Below are 9,856 nucleotides of genomic sequence, written 5' to 3' on the forward strand. Positions count from 1 at the left end.
TGCAAGAATTAAAAATTCTCATTGATATATAATCTGCAACATTATCTCTTTTCTCTATTCTCTATTCCCTATAAGCAGCAGTAGCGCACACACAACAAAAAATTGCCTCATGATAAATTGTAGCTAGTAATTTCAGTGTGTAAGCATCACTGCAAGTAGGTATCATCCTCAGCAGACCAGCATCACAAATAGCAGTTCTTCCTTCATGTCCATCTTACACTCACGCACGCCTAGAGATCGGGGAGCCACAACGCCTCCTTCTGCTTTGCTCTTTGTCGCCACTGCGCCCAGCGCACGCACAGACTCGTCCAAGGCGCCGTCTGCCTTCTCCACCGCATCATCCTTCCTGTTCTGCATCTTGCAATTCTTGATTAGTACTTTGTCAACATAGTCTGCACTCTGCACCCGGAGATCTCCCAGCCGTGGGGTCTTGTTCTACATTCGCTTCTGCCCACTGCTGCTGCTGCCCGCTGCCTCTGCTTAAAACCATTGCTGCTGCTTGCCATAGCTCCTTGCCGCGAACTCGACGGCATCCATGTGCGGGGGCAGAATGCCCATTCCACTTTAAAAAGATGGATTTCTTTCAGAACTCGCCCAGAAAGAGTTGAGAGACAGAATGGTAGCAAGATTTACCAAAGTGTCACCCGGCAACTCCCTGGTTCACACAAAACAGCTTGTTAGGATAGATCATGCCGTATATGCATTATTCAAAGAGCTAAATGATAGTAGAGGCACTCTAAGTTTCACATAGATTAACATTCCAGCAGGGGTTCCAAAGGAAAACTAAGTAATTTTGAACTCACTGTCAAATCTATGAAGCACAATCTTTCATTTTCATTGTTCAGTATCAAGTACCAGAACCTATAAATGAAATGACTGAACTCACGAATCCAACTGTTTAATGTACATCAACAACTCAGATGCATCCCATCTCTGAAATACTGTAGCCTGTCCCGAAAAGTAAACCATGTGTGGTATTTGCTCTGTTTATAATTAAGTGTCTTGTTGAATGCTTGTCTTGAATAAAGGGATAAATGCAATCATATGTGTAGCTGCGTAATATATATAGAAAACAGTGGCGCCTGGCGATCTTAACAATGAAAAGGGTGAGCTTCCCAATTAAGTACAAGATTGCATCATCCCTTCTTGGAAGTTTTTTCACTGAACCTGACAAACTGACAGGGGCACTACTTATGCTACCTAACATCCAAAATTACAGAACCAAAAAGATGCACTGTGCATTTTGGATCAATTCATATCCTAATGGTTTAAAATATAGCAGTTGCGCTTAAAAGAACATAATTATTTAAGCTGTAGTATATAACTAACATGTTATTACCACGTTGATAATTTATTAGCTAGTGTCAACCAGAAAAATAAAGGGGGTAATTAATATCAAAACAAAAGGCACAAGATCTAACCTGCACTTTCTTGTTTTGTGGAGTGATTTATTGGGTACTTCCAAGTGCCAATAACATTCTTTAAAGGAGACCGATTTGTTGACATCACAAATACTGGAGATACCGAGAATTTCTCTGTAATGCGACATCAGATAAAAAATACTGAAGATAATGAAGAAAAGATTGCGATAGAATTGGTCACAGATTTGCGTGGAGGAAAATCAATCGGTCAAGAGCATTGCCCTCTATTCATCCTAAGTAAGCAAAACAAAACAAAAGATCTTCAGACTGCTAATGATACAATGCTAGCAATCAGTTAATTTTATAGAATAGTTTGGGAAAATCTAATGAGATGTTGCAGCATGCTACTGGTATTTTGTTAACCCCTTGCTCATAGCAATGCATGCATCAATCATCCTGCGCATGAACGTGTCAGAAAATGTGATAATGTAGATAAGAGGATATCAGCAGAAGTCGTGGAGAGAAAAGAGCATTAGGAGAACGCCACTAAACCTGGCAACATCTACAGAGGGTAGAACCAGAAGTCATGAATTTTCATGCAAGTTCGGCGCATTGTCCATCAGCACGGGTGTCCTGCCGCAAATTATTTCCAGGTGCCATTTAAAATTTAGCTAGGAATGTAACTACTTGCTCTGTAATTTGTAGTTTTGACAGCTAGATCAAAGAGGTACCGTCTTATCATTTATGTTGTAGAGGAGGCAGGGAGCTGCAGCAGGTCGTGCTGGCGCGGCCACGGAGCTCAGCCCTCGGACAAATCGATGGTGGAAAGGTCCTTGCAGGCGAGGCACGCACAGCAAATATAGCTGCGACGTGTTGCAGAGACCAGTACAGCCGCGACGGGGTCAGGGAGTAGGGGAAGCAGAGGAAGGCAGATACATCGCTGGGGAAGGAGTCGAGGATGCTGATGCGCGGCTCCTGTCCACTCCAACACTGGCGCTCAGAGGCCTTCGCCAAAGAATTCCCATCAAATTCGAAAGAAGAGTTGGCTTGCAACACGGTGTCCCCGCAGGAAGGTGTATGGCAATGAGCATAAAATTAAGATCAGGCACTGAAGTTGAGTTGGCACTGAACATACATTTTTTTACATCAGTTACCCACCAGGCTAAAAGTAAAAGATCAGATACCCCGGCCCACAATACTAACAGATTGTATATCTTCATATTTGAAGCACCCTGCATCTCTTTAGCAATACCTACATGTATGTGCCATAAAGAATGGTTAGATACGCCATACAGATAATCAGAGGTATTCAAAAGAACACATCCAAATAGTTAAGCAGGAAAATAAACACCAAAGCCAACTGTGTGGCAAGGGCTGCTATACTGATTCTGTGAATCCAGCGTTGTTGGAGGCGGTGCAGTCATGCAGATCATCGCAACTCGTTTGCCTCCACATCCTATAGGACATAATTAATTGAGCCAAGAGTTTCGTTATTCAGTGGTGAATTTAATGGCTGGAGAACAGAGAGCCGCTGCAGTTCCTCCAGCCGGCAACCTCACAATGACGGCGACCCAATAAATTGAAATTGTCAGCAATACAATGTGATCCTTCGCTGCATCAAGCATCATCCTTCTTGAGATTGATTCCTTAATTAATCATGGCATTTCCAGTTTAACTATTTTATGAGCTTACAAATAAAAGCACAAAAATGAAAGTAGCACATATATACACTGTTTGTGTTCGGAAGGATATCAATTCACAAACAAAAATAGATCTGTTCATGGACTTGTTCATGTAGTAGCAGAATTTTGTTCAAAAAAAACTGGACATGTGCTAATGGGAGAGATAGAGAGCAGATGGGGGTTGCTTGCCCTATCTTGGTGCAGCAGAGGCATCATCAGAGGTGAGGAGGTGCTGCTGGCTAGGGTTCCTCCATGCTAACCTGCGTGAGAAGGGAAGGAAACAAGATGAGCAAGGGTCGGGAAGAGGAGGGGATGGGATGGGCACAAGATAAAATCTTGAGGAGCTGCAGGTCCATGGCGTCCTTCACATCTCCGTGAAGAAGCCCTTGACGGCGGCGACCGTGGTGGATGGGAACTCCCATGGCGTGGTCCATCTACATCTGCAGCAGAGGATTTGAAAAAAGCGTGCCGGCTAGATTCTCGGTGCAAATTCAAAACTTAAATTCTCCATGCCAATTCAAACCTAAAAGCCCCGGTCTTTTCATTTACTGCAAAAGTGGGGGATGTAGTATCTGTATACATAAGTTTGGAACTTGACTCGCCGGCACCAGTATCAGCAGATCAATTGGTGTTACATCTGCTTTGCTCACCTGATATGAAGGCCCCAACGAACGACGAAATCAGGTTACAGGAGAGGATAGCAACTGCAGCTTGGTACATTTGATGAGAAAGGCGCCAACAAGTTCATGGCGAGCAGGTTCAAAAACCTAGCCGGTCTACTCAGGCGATATGTGTGATACTAGCAACTAATGTAACATGAGCAATGAAGAAGCAGATCCAGATTGACAAGAAGCAGATCCAGTTCTTGTCCACAGCCAACTTTTCCGAAACTCTAACATGAATGTTTCTTTTGACATTGATAGTCTAGAAGTAGCACGAACAGTCTTGCAAGATGAGTTCATACCTGCTAGGAATGGTCATTTGGCCCCTGTTCTGGATGCCCAGATGGCTAAGGCGACTGCATTGAGACAAGACATTAAGCTGGCCTTGTCGATCAGGTGCAATCGGATCGTGATTCAATCAGATTGCTTGGATGTGATGACCACCATGTATGACGGTGGACAATCGTGAGGCCCAGCGGCGGCAGTATATGAGGACTGCTATCATATGTCGACGGATTTTGTCAAAATGATCTTTGAGCACTGGCCAAGAATCTGCTAGGTCCAGCTCGGTGATCCTCCTAATTTTGTCTCTCCGCTTTTGGTGGATAGCGCAAGCATGTTTGCTAGCTAATATAAGTACATGTTACTGTAAAGAAAATGATGTACAAGCTGCAATGAGAGGACGGTTAAGCATCCATAATGAAATAAAAAGATGACCCAGACGCAAGCACCACTATAGGCAAATGCCATATGCTACAGAAGATCAACAAAATATCACCGTGGTCTATAACTAGCTCGAAAGTGCTCTCAATTGTTTGACAGATAGTGAAACACAACAGCTACTATCGCGATGAGTGCAACCTTGACTAGTAGCTTTAACCCTACTGGCAATGCAGGAGGGGATTCTGAGTCTGATGGGTCGAACTTGTGACCCCTTAGCCTAGCTAGCAACAGAGGAATGAGCACAGGCCTCGTATCTGTTATAGAATTCAGATTAGTTAGAACATTGTTTAAATTTGAGAATTTCAGTTCTAACTTATAATGGTGAAATAATAACTTATAGATGTGACAAGAGGGATAAATATCTAAGTGTGAAGTTGCTCGTGCATACAAAAATGTGCAAGGTCGGTAAAATAAGTTTCAGTGGCATTATTGTATCAGCAAAGATCAGTTTAGTGTAGCCACCACTACGACCATCACTCCAGTTTTAGAAGGAACTGGATGGATGGATCAAAGCCACAACATAACTATATAACATTATCACTATTGGCCAGATATGCTACTGTAACTCTATGCAGTTTGTTCACGTCCCAGTGTAATCAGAGGAAACAGGAACTGCTGAGACCAGCAAATACAACCGCAATTAAATGGAAGAAAATAACATGCAAACTGAACTATTTCCACTAAATCTAACCAAGCCTTGCAACTCTGATGATTTAAAATCCTACGAAATTAAACTGAAAGTTACTTGCTCTATGTAGTGCAAGGCTATATTGAACTCAACTCTAGCATCCCAAAATGTCCAAGTCAAACAACAAGAATAAAACCAAATAACTGTTTGCCAACATATCACAAAATCAAACCGTCAATATTACTCCCTCTGTTCCCAAATATTTGTCTTTCTAGACATTTTAAATGGACTACAACATACGGATGTATGTAGACATATTTTAGAGTGTAGGTTCACTCATTTTGCTTCGTATGTAGTCACTTATTGAAATCTCTAGAAAGACAAATATTTGGGAACAGAGGGAGTATATCTTAACACAGTGTAGTGTCCATAAGAACATATATTTGTTAAAGGAGTATGCCATCCCCAAACATTCAAAACCAAATTGTATGCAAACTAAGTATTCTCTAATTTTGGCCAGTTCATCAAGCCTTTGTCGATCAATTCATAAACATAGTTTCTTTCGTATGCACCGTCATTTAGTACAAACCATAAGGTTGCACTGAAATGGAAAACCCCATTGCGCACTCTAACTCAAGATAAGAAAAAAGCTGCAATGTAATCTGGTTCATATTGCAAGTAGAACAAACAATTATTGACTATAATCTGCTCGAGTTTCGAAGAACACCTGCTTCTGATTCATGTTAACAGGGAAAAACTATTCGATTGCAGCTAGCATGTATGTAAGAAAGAAATCAATGGGTTCTCTCCGACTCTCCGCATTGCTAGGAAGGAATATGATTGCCATAAGCAGTTCAATTATTATTTTTGGTACTACCCCCGATCCATAATAAGTGTCGCAGTTTTGAAAACTAACAAAGTTCAAAACTGCGACACTTGTTTTGGATCGGAGGGAGTAGAACATGTCATATCTATTTTCACGTTTAAACTATAATAGTAATTTACCAATATCAGGTTTCAGTTTTGAAGGAAGTTAACAATCCAGGTGCCAGAACCATGACTTGGTTTCGATATCTTATGAGTTTCAACTCTAGCCTACCCCAATTTGTTTGGGGAAAAGCTTTGTTCATGTCGTTGTTGTAGCTGCTGCTGCTGTTGTTGTTTGTAGGTTTCAGTTTTGAAGGAAAAATACATGTCATTACGCCAAAATGTCTACTGTCTAAATAGAGCAACTAACTTCAAGTTTCAGACCCAAATGAAGGGGTCATACACTACCTCATCATGTGAAGATCAAAACAATACAAATTGCTACAACACAAGAGCTCAAGGCATCGTAAAAAATATAGACATGAACCAAGTACATAAGTACCTGCTTTTCTCAATCTGCACTCTTCCTCACCAATTCTTCGTCTCAAAGCATTAAGTAGTGAGCCGAAATAAAGAGCTAAGACAGTGCAAGTGAAGGTGATAACATTATACGGCATGCTGAAATCAGGAGTTGTCAAGGGAACAAGCAGCACTTCTGTATATGATTTCACAAAATTATCTTCCTGCAGCATAATAATATCTTAATGAGAAAAACAAGGCAGAATACCTAAAACTCACAAGATAGTAGAAATACTATATTTACCTTAAAATTTTCTAACAAAGGTGACACAAACATTGGGTCCATTAACCAAAGCTGATGGAATATCAAATCCTTGATTAGCATCAGGAGGATATTCGTCTATGTGTAGGAACCCCTGAAAATATATATATATATATATATATATATATATATATATATATATATATACTCGTTAAAATTGTCGTAAATAAACAGAGATATTTAGTTCTGCATACATATTCATTAAATGGAGAATGCACAAGGGGCAGAAAACAAACAAAAGAGATGACCAGTACTAAAACGCCAGGAAAAACTGTATTTCCTAACCACCAATAAAGGATGGCATATTCAGGTAATCAAGCAGTAGAGCAGACCTTGTCAAAGTCCAATATCAGGGTAGCTGATTGAATGCCACAAGGAAATCTTAGCAACATCTCCAGAGTTCCAGGCGAAAGTTTGTCTTCTGAAGGAGTGACATGGATCATGTCAAGTACTTCTGATACAGCCGTGCTGCTCCCATCAATGAAAATTTGTAGGCTGTGATAGAAGACCTTAACATACCATGGCAAAACCTGGAAAACTACAGCCTTTATCGAACAATCATTTGAGCTGCCAGGCAACTGCTTATGTAGATCAGTGGATAGAAATGACAGTGCGATAGATCCTCTTTCGTTTCCGCTACCCATAAGAAATCTTCTTGCATTATATGGTGCAGGGGAGCAAGACCATATGAGGGGAAGCTTCCGATTTATGCCCACATCAAAAGGCTTATCACCATTGTAGTTACTAAGATCATATTCATACAATGAAGATGATTGGACTTCCAAGTGATCCAATTCTTTGAGCACCCTGTCTGGGGCAGTGGAAAGTTCAAAGAATTTGTTACTCCAAGAAACTTCTGATCCAGATTTGACAAGTATACCTTTCTCGATCTCTACAAATACCCTGCTGAATTTAGAAACAAGACATTTCCCCAACAATTTCCTGTTGAACAAATGTTCCATGGACCAGTTGGGCTGAAGCTTTCCATCAGTAGAATGCTGCTTACTCTTAGACGCATTTGGTTGCAGCACAACTGTGAGCGACTGATCAAGAATAATACCTCGTGTTTGGGATGATGTTAGCTTCAAATTTTGGGAATGGTAATATCCTTTATAAATCGAAGGCCTGTACAACAAAGAGGCGATGCCAGCTTTGTCACGGCATGGAAGAAGTTTCAGCCAGGGCGTGAGATTCTCAGTGCAGACAGCTTCACGAGGCAATGCGCCATATCGGAGGTTGCCTTCATTTGATTTAAATCCCCAGCGAGGAGCAGAGAAGGCAGTGGAAGACTCCAAGAAGTTGATTGATGCACAAAACAGGCCCGACAATGTGTGCATCAGGTTCTTCCATGTGGCATCAATGTCGGCAAAAGGGAGGTCGAAAACTGCCCATAGCTCAACACCAGGAGGTTTTGCATTATCTGTTGACAGTGGATCAAATCCACCCCATGTCTCATAATTCCATCTTCCCTGTGTGAAAGATAGCTCCAATTCACTAATATGGAATTTTTGGACCTGGTTTGGACAAGGAATGGTGTTAATAATAGCTCCAGGAGGATAAGAATTTTTTCCAAAGGCATTAGACCACAATAAGGAAGGGAAATGGCCGAGATAGTGCATATAGCAGTAAAGACCACAACAAGATATTTTTCATTTGCTTATGAATTGTGTTGTGTTTAAAATGTGCTGGTCTGAATTATCAGATTTGATGCAAGTTGAGATGGATGTAAATTTGAACATGTGACTACATGCTGGATGAGCAATGCCAAATATACTTTTATTGACATGCTATGTGCGGGACAACTTGGAAACATCGTAACAATATTCACTTCTGTGAAACTGCTTGGATAAGGATGCAGGTTCTGTGGCCAAAATTCTATCGAATGATCAGGAGATGGAGGCCCTTGTGCTCAGATCACATGAAAGCTACTCCCTCCGTTCTGATTTACTCGTCGTGGTTTTAGTTCAAATTTGAACTAAAACCACGACGAGTAAATCAGAACGGAGGGAGTACCTGGGACGACACTATACTGAAGGTGGAGCCGAAGATGCCGGAGCAGGTGTGTCTGGGATGGCGATGAAGCGGCGGACAGTGCGAGCTATCTTAGAAGAGTACTTCATCGTCCGCGCTCTGCTAAAATGCTGATTTAGAGTTAGTTGATACTATCATTTTGCTATATTTCTTCTGCTGTAAGCTGAGAAATGTTCTAATATTGGTTGGAACTGCACTACCGGATGTTTTGCCTTGACTCTCCGAATCGTCGGGTGATCAGAAACGATGCTGTAAACGCTGAGACACTGTTGTTTCATTCTCAGTAGTGGAATGGGGTCAAGGCCCTTTGGCTCTACAAATAAGATCCCCATCTAGTAGTCTCAACTGCTACAATAATTTGATCTACTGCAAAAGCTAATAGGCAGCTGCTGGACTCAAATTTCCGATCAGCTGAGTGACAGATGATTCAAATTAGATGGCTACAGTGGCGCTCTTCTCGGCCAATCAACACGAGCCCGGGGCAATTTTGACGCCGAACCCTAAGAGCGGTGTCAGCGAGAGAGGGGAGGGGTCTGTGTTTGAGGAGGGCGTACGTACGTACCAGCTGGGAGATGGCCTTGGGGAAGAGGTGGTGGTGGCGGCCGGAGGCGGCGGTGGGAGGCTTGGAGGAGCGGAATTGGAAGTGGGCCAGCGCCTTGCGGTCGGGGAGCGGCCGCAGGAGCAGCTCCTCCGTGAACTCCTCCGCCGCCGCGGCCGCAGCAGATGACGCCGCGGTGAGGGTGAGGAGGAGGAGGAGGAGCAGGAGAGAGAGGATCGACAGCCGCCGTGCGGGTGACGGCGGCGACATCAACGCCGGCGCGGGGCTGGCCGTCGTCGCTTTCCCGGCGTGGGGTCGCGGCGGCGCTGGGACCACTTGCCACTTTTCTTCGGTTCGTCAGAGAAGCATTCGCACTTGGGCTGTACTGGACACAGGGAGAGACTTGGGCTACAGCCCTGTTGTGGCCCAGCTTGGTACTTCTCAAATTTCTCAGCCCATAGTTTTTGCCTCGACTAGTGATTTTGATCTTATGTAAAAATAACACCCCTAAAAAAGTGAAAAAAAAATAGTGATTCCTGCTCCATTTTAAGTGTTTTATGTTTTGGTTTGTGTCTTGCTCAGC

The 9,856-nt window shown here is 42.6% G+C and overlaps 1 pseudogene; it reads right to left on the minus strand.

The window, feature by feature from the left end:
* LOC123145957 (GPI transamidase component PIG-T-like) lies at positions 1 to 9,645 on the minus strand (annotated as a pseudogene).
* Positions 9,646 to 9,856: the final 211 nt, after the last annotated feature.

This window comes from Triticum aestivum, chromosome 6D (assembly GCF_018294505.1).
Source record: "Triticum aestivum cultivar Chinese Spring chromosome 6D, IWGSC CS RefSeq v2.1, whole genome shotgun sequence".
NCBI classification, from domain to species: Eukaryota; Viridiplantae; Streptophyta; class Magnoliopsida; order Poales; family Poaceae; genus Triticum; species Triticum aestivum.